At 38.9% G+C, this 11711-nt stretch overlaps 1 non-coding gene across 1 annotated transcript; it reads left to right on the top strand.

Annotated features, from left to right (window-relative positions):
- Window positions 1-8975: 8975 nt before the first annotated feature.
- On the top strand, window positions 8976-9082 carry LOC128286107 (small nucleolar RNA R71). Its single transcript, XR_008276652.1, has one exon. It is a non-coding gene; the product is annotated as a small nucleolar RNA R71 (small nucleolar RNA).
- The last annotated feature ends 2629 nt before the right edge of the window (window positions 9083-11711 follow it).

The raw sequence follows: 11711 nt of genomic DNA on the forward strand, positions 1-11711 counted from the left end.
TGGTTGCATCTGGTGACATGTGGTTAGTGCAACCACAGTCCAATAGCCACCCTTTTGAGCCTTTGTTTTGACCAGCTAGGCATGTCACAGTAAAGACCTGCTCCTCATGGTCACTAGTGTCTTCAGCCACTTGAGCTTCAACATTCTTGTGTTGTGATTGGTTCTTCCCAGGTCTGCCTATTTATTTGCAAACCCTTCCAACATGCCTCTTCTTTTTGCAATGTTGACATAAAACATCTGGTTTGAACCAGCATTTGGCCTCTGGATGACTAGGCCTTTTACAATATCTGCAGAGTTGGTCTCCTCTTCTTGCAACATCAGGCTTAGGCCTACTTCTCTAGCAATTTTTACCTTTGTAGGAAGAGGTGCTCGAGGCAGTGTTGGCCTTGGCTTGAAAAGCACCTTCTTGGTGCTCCTCCATCCTGCTAGCTCTCTTTTGCTCCTGGGCATAGAAAGCATTAATAAGCTTAGTTAGGGAAATGCTTGCAAGATCTCTCGAATCCTCCAAGGTCGAGATTTTTGCCTCATATCTTTTAGGCAGTGTTGAGAGCACCTTCTCCACGATCCTTGCCTCACTGAACTGTTCTCCTAGCAACCTTATGTTGTTCACCACAGCCATTATCCTATCTGAGTACTGCTTCACTGCCTCTACTTCTTTCATCCTTAAATTTTCAAAATCTCTTCTCAAGTTTAGCAACTGCTGCTGCCTTATCCTTTCTAAGCCTTGGAACTCCTACTTGAGCTTGTCCCAAGCTTGCTTTAGAGTTTCACAAGCCATGATTCTCGTAAAAATGACATCTGACACACAGTTTTAGATGCAAGACATGGCTTTGTGCCTCTTGGTCCTCTCATCTGCGTGCTGCCTGATTTGAGCCACTGTGGGATTGGCTCTGAGTGGAGGTGGTTCAGGATCAGTGTTCACTATACCACAGATCAAAAGCTTGCAGATAAGTTATCATCTTAACCAGCCATTGCAGAACCCTTCACCATTAAAGACTAGTGGTGCTGCTGAAGAAAATTCTGAAGAAGCCATTCACTTTAAGGTTCAACTCCAATAGGTCCTCTAAGACAAAAGCTCTAGATACCAATTGTTGGTGCTTGGAACAAAGCTGAGCAAGTAGAGTCGAAAGCTTGTGCAATAAGCCTCGTGACTTGGTGAAAAAACAAAAGCAGAAATTTGCTTAAGAACAGGAACAGAATCGAAAAGCAAGAAAATAATGGAGCATATGTGAATGAAATCTAATATTTGTCATTAAAAAAATTTGGACTATTACCATTACATAAATCAGTCTTTGACTGAGCAAAAAACAAAGCAAACCTCACCTAATAGTTACCTAATACCACTAATTATGTGGAAACTTGGTTAAATAACTTGTACACATAAACAAAGCTGATTTATTAGCTTAATCACTACCTAATTACATGAAATTCTTTACCAACTAAGTTCAAATCAAACTAAGTTACAAAATATGAACTTGAAGTGACAAAAACAAGTTGAATTTGGAAAATATCAATAAGCTTCAGCTGCTGCAAGCATGGCTCGACTGTATGTGGTGCACATTGCTGCATGAGCTGCATGGAAGGCTATCTTCTAACACTCCTCCTTGGCCTTTGATCGCGTGAGTTCGTGATAGTTTTTAAATATTTATACTTACTCATTCTTGAATTAACTATTATTGTGATGTAGGGAAGTGTACCTATTGAACAATAGTATAGTTTTAGCAAGATCGGATTGTCGAACCAAAGGAACTAAAAGTAGTAATGATGACTGTCTTTTTATTATCTAGCCTAAGAATAGAGAAGTTTTTGTCTTAACTAACTAATTATCTGAACTAAGAGTTCACAGAGAATAGAATTAGGGAATAACTTTTGGGAAAATCGATTGAATGAAGACAATACCTAAGGAAAAATCCACCTAGACTGTACTTGTTATTTTAGCTCCGAATCGGACAATTTATTTATTTAACTTGTTCCGTAGAGATCCCTAAGTTATGTTATTATCCCTATTCAAGACTAATAACGTCTAATCCCTAGATTGAATAATTGAGACCTTTCTCTAATTAACAACCTAGGGTTGCATTAACTCGATATATAGATCCTCTTATTAGGTTTCACCCTAATCCGATAAAATCTTGTCACCCTATGTCTAGGCGCACAATCAAATCCGCTTAATTATGAAAAATGTACTCTTAGACAGGGTCTATTCCTCCTCCAAATAAGAGCTTATCTTGAATCAGTATCCTGGGATATCAAAACAAGAATTAAGAACACATAATTAAGAACAAGTTAAATATTTATCATACAATTAAGAAAATAATAACAAGATTCGTCTTAGGTTTCATTCCCCTTAGGTATTTAGGGGTTTTAGTTCATAACTAAATAAGAAAACATCTTAGAATAATAAAGAATACAAAACATAAAGGAAACCCAAAACTCATGAAGGGGAAATTGAGGGGAGATCTTCAGTCTTAATGGTGAATCCGACTTCTGAGGTGGATCAATCGGCTTCTTTGGAGTAATTCCTTACTTCCTATTCTGTACCCCTTTCTTCCTCCTCTAGGGTGTATTTATAGGCTTTGGAATGCCTAAGAGCCTTCAAAATTAGCCTTTTCTGAATTGGACTCAATTTGGGCTCGACAGGGACACGCCCGTGCGTGATTTCTTCAGGCCGTGCTCGAGCCTGCCAAATTGGCACGGCCGTGTAGCCTGCCCGTATGAGGAGGTCCAAGCCGTGTTGATTTCGTACTTTGGCCCATTTTCTCCGTTTTTGGCCCGTTTCTCGTTCCTTTTTCTCTCCTATGCTCTCTTGAGTATAAAACATGAAGTCAAAGAATTAGGAGCATCGAATTCACCAATTCTAACGGAAAATCATCCAGAAAATGCATTAAGCATGGGGAAAAAATATGTATAAATTACGGTTTATCAAATACCCCCACACTTAAGCATTTTCTTGTCCTCAAGCAAAATTCTCAACTCATAATCAAAATAAATTCTTCTCAACTTATAATTTCTATCGATAATATCTCAAATTAATCCATAGGTAATCATACATTGAGAATTCAACTAAAAGAACATAAAAGTTTCAAACATTCGAAGTTGAGCATTTTATTCCAGAAACATAGGTGTCTCTCCTCATCTAAGTAATTACCTTCGATCAGAATATCACAGAGTTTCACATCCTCACTAAAGATTCACTCAAATCACTCGTGGTGTTTAAGGACAAAAAATGAAGCACTCAATAGTCAATAATGAAAAGTCATTACCATAGGCTTGTATGAAAATCAAATCTCCACCACTGTAATTTAAGATGATACATCAATCAGAAGGTCTTTAGAGGGTTATAATGAGGCTTGGTTAGGGGGTACGGTCACAAGCTGAAAGAAAGAGTTAGAATCGAGATTGAATTGAAAAATTGCTTAACTAGAAAAAGAGGTAATCATCACTTGCGTACAACAGAGCTTCTTCTCAGAAAATTGAATTACTAATGTGTATACATAATTTTTTTTAAGAATAAGTTAAATAACATAAACTAACTATTAAGAACAAGTCATAGCTAAGCAATTTATTCAACTCAAATCTCGACAAAAATAGGGGTTAATTTAGGGGATTTCAACAATAATGGGTTAAGGTTTAATATTAAGGGTAATACAATAAATGACTTGTTAGGCTCAAGGGGGTTTTACTAGGGGTTAATCGTGGAGGTAGGCTTTTCATGGCATGAGTGGGTTAATCCTAAGTGCCTTAATCATTTTGACATATCAAATCAAATGGTGTGGTCTCGACATGCATAATCAAGCAAGTTCTAGAATAACCGTTCAATATTGACGCACTCAAAGTAATAATAAAGGTGAGCATGAAAGAATTAATAGATGCTCAAAAGGCTCAAAAATCTCACAAAAATTATGGCTTTTTGATGTTTAAAACTTGTGAATTCCAACTCAAAGTAATACCTAAACTTTGGGGAAATAACCTAAGATTTTAAATTCTTAAAAATTAACTAATCATGCTTGATTCTCTATTGTCTTAAAGTTTAAACCATCAATGAATAATTGCCTATGTTGTAATTCAAGATATATCAACAAAAATCATAGATCAATCAAAATTTATCCTAAATATGATATGAGAGCTTTTCAAGAGAACAAGCCAGTTATTCAGCGATTTTTCTGATAATGAAATAAATACCCTCCCACACTTAAGATGTACATTGCCCTCAATGTACAAAGATAGATATTAGAGTATAAAAATAAGATAGGGGGAGAAGTGAAACTTCCTGTATGATGAATTCCTCGAACTGGAGTTTTGGAGAGTAATTAGTTCGAGAGTGGAGGAGGATACTCCAGCGGTCGTAGAGGTTCATTAGTCCATAAGTCCTGTGCCAAAAGAATATTATATCTAGTGGTAGCTATGAACGGGGTCGATCAGGACATGGCAGTCATAGAGAACCTTTCTCGGTGGAGTTTTTTAGTTCCTATGCTATGATGAGCTTAAGAGCTCTATATAACTGTGATAAATAAGGAACTTTTTAGGAGATATAAGGAAAAATAATTACTCATAAAGAAATAACTGGAATTGATAATTAAAAATAAAATTTTAAAATCTACTAAAATTAAAAATAAAAAGTAGTTTTAATAAAAATTAAAAACATAAAATAATAAATAAATGTTTTTAAACATCTTCATCGTTGGATGGTTCGCGAGGTGGGACTGGCAATGAGATGTGGAGGTGTTGACAAATTTGCTGTAGAGTAGCATCAATGTTGTCAAATCGTTGAAAACACTGCTGCTCGAATCGAGTGAGGCGCTCAAAAATGTCAGCATATGAAGCCGCCGCATAAACTGGACGAGAGGGTGGTGGTGGCTAAGTCGGTGGGTCCTCGTGCTGTGGGGGGACATCATCAGGAATGTCCTAATAGGCCTCCTCCTCGGTAGATTGCACGAGACGATATTGGGGAGGGTAGGTTCCTCGGCGCCTCTCGATCATCCTCATACTAAGCATGCTCGAGATGCCTTAAGGAGACATTTGACCAATGAGGGTAAGGGATGATTCTTGGGCCGTGGTGCTGAGGAGCCCGAAGTGCTGAGCCAACTAAGTAACATAGGGGCCAATGGAAATGACCCCCTTCCTATGCCGCTCTGTCTGGTGCTGAATTGTGAGGGCGATGAAATAGGTAAGGTCGATGACGTGCCCGTGTGACATACACTATAAGAAGTAGGCGTCATGAGTGTTGATGACGCCAGTTCTCTCTTACCTCCCTATAATTGTGTCGGCCAAAATGGCGTGTAGGTACCATAGAGAGGGAGGGAGAGCTGATGCCTTGAAGCGGCTAGGATTGTAGGTGGCCCCACCTGGTACTAGTACGTCCCAACACCGTAAAGGAGAACGATGGATGTGGCTGTTGAGAGCATGTAAGTCATTCTCTTCCTTGAACTTCTCCGTATATAAGCCTAGTGCAGCACCGAAAATCTGAGACGCTTAGCTGGCGGACTAACTCGCCTAGGCAAAACTGGACCGTGCCGGGATCATCGTAGTTCGTCATTACGGTCTGAAGATGGAATGTTGAGCATAGTTCCATCGTGAGCTCGAGGTATGTTGGTTCGATGATCCCAAAGAATAGCTCCTAAGGGTCGGTGGTTAGAAAGGCTCGAATTATATCAGCCAACTGAATTTGTTCTATGGAAGCCCAGTCTATACAGTGGCTTGTAATTAAAGGTCGAGCCCCAAGGATTTGGAAAAGTTCTTCTTGAGGCCCATGGGGGAACTGCAGGAGAGGGTAACGAATTTTGGTGGTTGGACCCGCGGAAGATGACGCTCTCTTCCTCTTCTTCGAAGCAGGGGCAACGGCCTTCTTTCCTTGTGAAGACGACATTATAAACATGTAATATAAAGAATAATAATAGTAGGTAAACGAATTTGAAAACGTAAAAAGTCATGAATTTGAACTACTATTTCAGCCAAAACCACTAATATGAAGCAAACTCAACCAAAAGAACCATGAGAATAGTAATGTCATGGGTATGGGTTTTCCTAATAACTCAATTTAACACGGAATGTATGATAACTAACCTAAAAATACAAATTAAATGATAGACATTGGCATGGTAATAGCGTGAGAATGAGCATAGTAATGTCATGGGTATGAGGTTTTCCTAAGAACTCGATTTAACACGAAATGTATGATAACTAACCTAAGAATACAAATTAAATGACAGAATAATGAGAAAAATGAAAAATAGTTCAAAAGAAATGAAGATTATGTTGATAACAAGCATTAGAAAGAAGTAAAATAAAAGTAAATGGAGTAAACAAACGCTAAGGGAGAGAGATTGAGCGTAAAAAATGGAGTGGGAAGCAGCGCACAGGCGTGGCAGGGAGGCCGTGTGAACTTGCAGTGGCTAGGGTTAGGGTTTTTGAATGGGGAAGAAAGTGAATAGTGTAGGGTATTTATAGATTTTGGGGCACACGGCCAGGGCACACGCCCGTGTTCCCCAATTTTTGACTGTGTGTTTCGTGTTTTTCTTATTTGGGTGCATCTAAAATTCGTCCCATACTCGTGTCGCATGATCGTGTCTCATTTCGTTCACTTCTCCACACCCCATGTATGAAAGCCCCATGCCCGTGTTAATTTGACAGGTTCAGCCACAGGTGTTAGACACAGGCGTGTCGCACGCCCGTGCTAGTTTCTCAGTTTCAATCACGGGTCTTCCACACGGGCGTGTCGTACGCCCGTGTTGTTTTGGTAGGCTCGACCACGGCCATGTCGCACAACCGTGGAGTTTTATCGCAGCCCATGTTTAGGGACATCTTTGCCCTGTTTTCACACGGGCCTAAGCACGCCCGTGCTCTTGGCCGTGTCTCTGTGGAAAACCTGTATTCAAGTGCTCTGTTAGTAAGTTAGATGTTGAAGACTAAATTTTAAAGAAGTTAAACAGTTAGTACTTGGGTTGCCTCTCGAGAATCGCTTATTTATAGTCTAAGCTCGAGTTACCTCTACGTTGAATGATCATGGCGGTTTGAGGAGTTTATACTCCTCATTCCTACTATCAATCTCATCAAAATAAGGTTTTAAACGGGTGTTGTTTACCATAAAAGTGCCGAACTTGGGATGACTCACCTCGACCGTACCGAATGGGAAAATGCTGAGTACCGTAAGAGGGATTTCTTCATTCGGTGTGGTAGTGACAATGTGGGGATCTGTGGCATCTAATAAGGCTCTATCTCCAACCTTAAGTTGATTTAGAAAGGTATTGAGCTCATTCTGTCATAGATTCGGTTTGTCGGGTGTTCTCAGTTTATGCGTCCGCCATTCTTGTAGCTCCTCGATATGTAATCTTCGATCTTCATGAACAGGTCGTCTACTATTGCTTGAGAATGACTCGTGTGCTTCCTTCAGACTCATTTCCTGTAAAGTACGTTGTACCATACTGTCAGTTTTAGTAGAATGGGTTAAACGATAACCTTCAATTTCCGATGTGTTGGCCGAATTGCGAGCTTGAAGGGTGATTGTTTCGTCTCCCACACGGAGTGTGAGTTCACCTGTGCCAACATCAATAATCATTTTAGCATTTGCTAAAAAGGGCCTTCCTAGAATTAAAGGAGTGTTGCTATCCTCCTCTATGTCTAGAACGATGAAGTCAACGGGAAATATGAATTTATCGATTTTAACTAGCACATCTTCAATAATACCCCTAGGGAATCTTATAGTTTTATCTGCTAATTGAATGCTCATCCTAGTTTGTTTGGGTTTCCCGAGACCTAGTTGCTTAAACATTTTATAAGGCATGACGTTGATACTAGCCCCTAAATCAGCTAATGCATTATTAACATCTAAACTACCAATTAAGCAAGGAATCGTAAAACTCCCTGGATCTTTTAGTTTGTTCGGTAGCTTATTTTTCAGAATAGTTGAGCACACTGCGTTTAGCTCCACATGCGACGCCTCGTCCAACTTCTGCTTATTTGCTAAAAGCTCTTTCAAAAATTTCATTGCATTTGACATCTGCGATAGGGCTTCAATAAATGGTAAGTTAATATGTAATTTTTTTAAGAGTTTAAGGAATTTACCAAATTGTTCATCTGAGCGGTCTTTCCTTGTTATGTTGGGGTATGACATATGAGGTTTATATTCGACATTCACCGATTTGTTTGTATTTTGATCTACCTCACCTTGACCTTTGCTTACCACAGTTTCTTGCCTCGGTTCTGGTTCAGGCTCAATGACTCCTTCTTCATCTTGAACATTAATCACGTTGAGCTGTTCCCTTGGGTTAGGTTTGGTATTACTTGGCAAACTACCTTGTGGCCGTTCAAAGATTAGTTTGGAAAGCTGGCCTATCTGAGTTTCGAGCCCTTAGATCGACGCTTGTTGATTTTTAAGTGCTGTCTCGGTGTCTAAAAACGGGTTTCTGACACCAATATAAACTTTGAGAGCATCTCTTCAAGGTTCGGCTTCTTTTCCTGTTAGTAAGGTGATTGTTGGTAGCCTAGAGGTGGTTGTGGTCTTTGATTTCCTTGATTGCCCCACGAGAAATTGGAGTGGTTCCTCCAACCTGCATTGTAAGTGTTACTATATGGATTGTTTTGAGGTCGAGGATTATTACCCGTGTAATTTAATTTCTTGTTATCCATGTTTTGACCATAAGGTTGGTATTTCGAATGGCTTGTTCTGCCTCCACTTGCTTCGTACTGCATTACTGGGTGAACGTGAAAACCTAAGAAAACCATCAATTTTCTTATTCAAGAGTTTTACTTGATTAGAGAGCATGGTGACCCAATCGACGTTATAAACGCCGGCTATTTTTGCTGGCTTTGTCCTCATGACTTGCCACTGATAGTTATTCAGTGACATCTCCTCTATAAACTCATAAGCATCTTCAGGTGTTTTATTATTGATGGTTCCACCAGCAACTGCGTCAACCATTTGTTGAGTCGAAGGATTCAGACCATTATAGAACGTTTGAACCTGTAGCCAAAGCCGTAACCCATGGTGAGGGCATGTTCTGAAAAGGTCCTTGTATCTCTCCCATGCATCGTAGAGTGTTTCTAAATCCATCTGCACAAAAGAAGAGATATCATTAAGTAATTTAGCCATTTTAGCCGACGAAAAATATTTTAGTAAAGATTTTTCGGTCATTTGTTCCCAAGTAGTAATTGACCCTCATGGTAACGAGTTCAACCACTGTTTAGCTTTATTTCTTAATGAAAAGCAAACAACCGAAGATGTATATCATCATCAGAAACGCCATAAATTTTAAATGTATTGCAAAATTCTTGGAAGTTTGCTAAGTGAGCATTGGAATCTTCATCCTGCAAACCATCAAACTAAACAAATTGCTGTATCATTTGAATAGTGTTAGGTTTCAGTTCAAAAGTTTTTGCAGCTACAGTAGGTCTAACTATGCTCGATTCAGTTCCTGTTAAAGAAGGCTTAGTATAATCATACATAGTGCATGGAGCAAGATTTTGATTAACCGCAATTACAGGAGGTAGCTGTTTGTCTTGGTTTTCAGCCATCTCTTCAGTTGGGGGTTGAGTATCATCCTCTTCCTCGTTCTTTTTGTATCTTAAGCTTCGCCTTATTTCTCTTTGGTTTCTGCGAACTGTGCGATCTATTTCTTCTTCAAAAAGTAGTGATCCTAACGGGTTTCTTCTAGTCATAAACTATAAAAACCTGCCAAGAGAAGGAAAAAGTAAATTGATAAGTAATAATAATAATAAAATTAAATTAAATTGCAAGAAAATAAATGACTAAATTAATAAAAATTGAGCGTTCCTAATATCTTAGCTCCCCGGCAACGGCGCCAAAAACTTGATCACGTGATTTTGTGATAGGTTTTAAATATTTATACTTACTCATTCTTGAACTAACTATTATCGCAATGTAGGCAAGTGTACCTATCGAACAGTAGTATAGTTTTAGCAAGACCAGATTGTCGAACCCAAAGGAACTAAAAGTACTAGTAATGACTGTCTTTTTATTATCTAGCCTAAGAATAGAGAGGTTTTTGTTTTAACTAACTAATTATCTAAACTAAGAATTCACAGAGAATAGAATTGGAGAATTGCTTTTGGGAAAATCGATTGAATGAAGACAATACCTAAGGAAAAATTCACCTAGACTGTACTTGTTATTCTGGCTCCGAATCGGATGATTTATTCATTTAACTTATTCCGTAGAGATCCCTAAGTTATGTTATTATACCTATTCAAGACTAATAACGTCTAATCCCTAGATTGAATAATTGAGACCTTTCTCTAATTAACACCCTAGGGTTGCATTAACTCGATCTATGGATCCCCTTATTAGGTTTCACCCTAATCCGGCAAAATCTTGTCAACCTATGTCTAGGCGCGCAATCAACTCCGGTTAATTATGACAAATGTACTCTTAGACAGGGTCTATTCCTCCTCTGAATAAGAGCTTATCTTGAATCAGTATCTTGGGATATCAAAACAAGAATTAAGAACACATAATTAAGAACAAGTTATATATTTATCATACAATTAAGAAAATAATAACAAGATTCGTCTTAGGTTTCATTCCCCTTAGGTATTTAAGGGTTTTAGTTCATAACTAAATAAGAAAACATCTCAGAATAATAAAGAATACAAAACATAAAGAAAACCCAAAACTCCTGAAGGGGAAATTGAGGGGAGATCTTCAGTCTTAATGGTGAATCTGGCTTCTGAGATGCATCAATCGTCTTCCTTGAAGTAATTCCTTACTCCCTATTCTGTGCCCCTTTCTTCCTCCTCTAGGGTGTATTTATAGGCTTTGAAATGCCTAAGAGCCTTCAAAATTAGCCTTTTCTGAATTGGACTCAACTTGGGCTCGGTAGGGACACGCCCGTGTATGATTTATTCAAGCTGTGCTGGAGCCTGCCAAATTGACACGACCGTGTAGTCTACCCGTATGAGGAGGTCCAGGCCGTGTTGATTTCGTACTTAGGCCCATTTTCTCCGTTTTTGGCCCATTTCTCATTCCTTTTGCTCTCCTATGCTCTCCTGAGTATAAAACATGAAATTAAAGCATTAGGAGCATCAAATTCACCAATTCTAATGGAAAATCATCCATAAAATGCATTAAGCATGGGGTAAAAATATGTATAAATTAAGGTTTACCAATCTCCATGCTGCTAACTCCTAACTGCTTTCTCAATTTAGTGTACCTTAACACTCCAAGGGCTTTTGTGAAGATATCAGCAACCTGTTCCTTTGAATTGCAATAAATCAGCTCCACCTCTTGAGCTTGCTCCATTTTCCTAACCACATGTAGCTTGATGCTAAAGTGCTTTGTTTTACCATGGAAAACAAGAATCTTTGCAATTGCAACAGCAGATTGGTTATCACAATAAATCTTTGTTGCTTCCCTTTGATGTAGGTTCAAATTAGCTAGGATTTTCCTTAGCCAAATGGCTTGGTTGACTGCTCCAGCAGCAATCACATACTCAGCTCTAGCTGTGGATTAAGCCACTATCGATTGTTTCTTTGAACTCTAGCAAAACATTGCTGAACCAAGTGTGAATGCATAACTCTTCATGTCATCCTTTGAACCAGCTCAGTCACTATCAGTGTAGCCTAACAGCTTCAGGTTTTCAGTTTTGCTAAACTATAACCCATGGCTCAAGGTGCCTTTGATGTATCTGAGCACTCTTTTTGTTGCTTGAAGATGCTGTTTGTTATAGAAATGCATGAACCTCAATAGCATACTCACA

Source organism: Gossypium arboreum, chromosome 12 (assembly GCF_025698485.1).
Source record: "Gossypium arboreum isolate Shixiya-1 chromosome 12, ASM2569848v2, whole genome shotgun sequence".
In the NCBI taxonomy this organism is placed as follows: Eukaryota; Viridiplantae; Streptophyta; class Magnoliopsida; order Malvales; family Malvaceae; genus Gossypium; species Gossypium arboreum.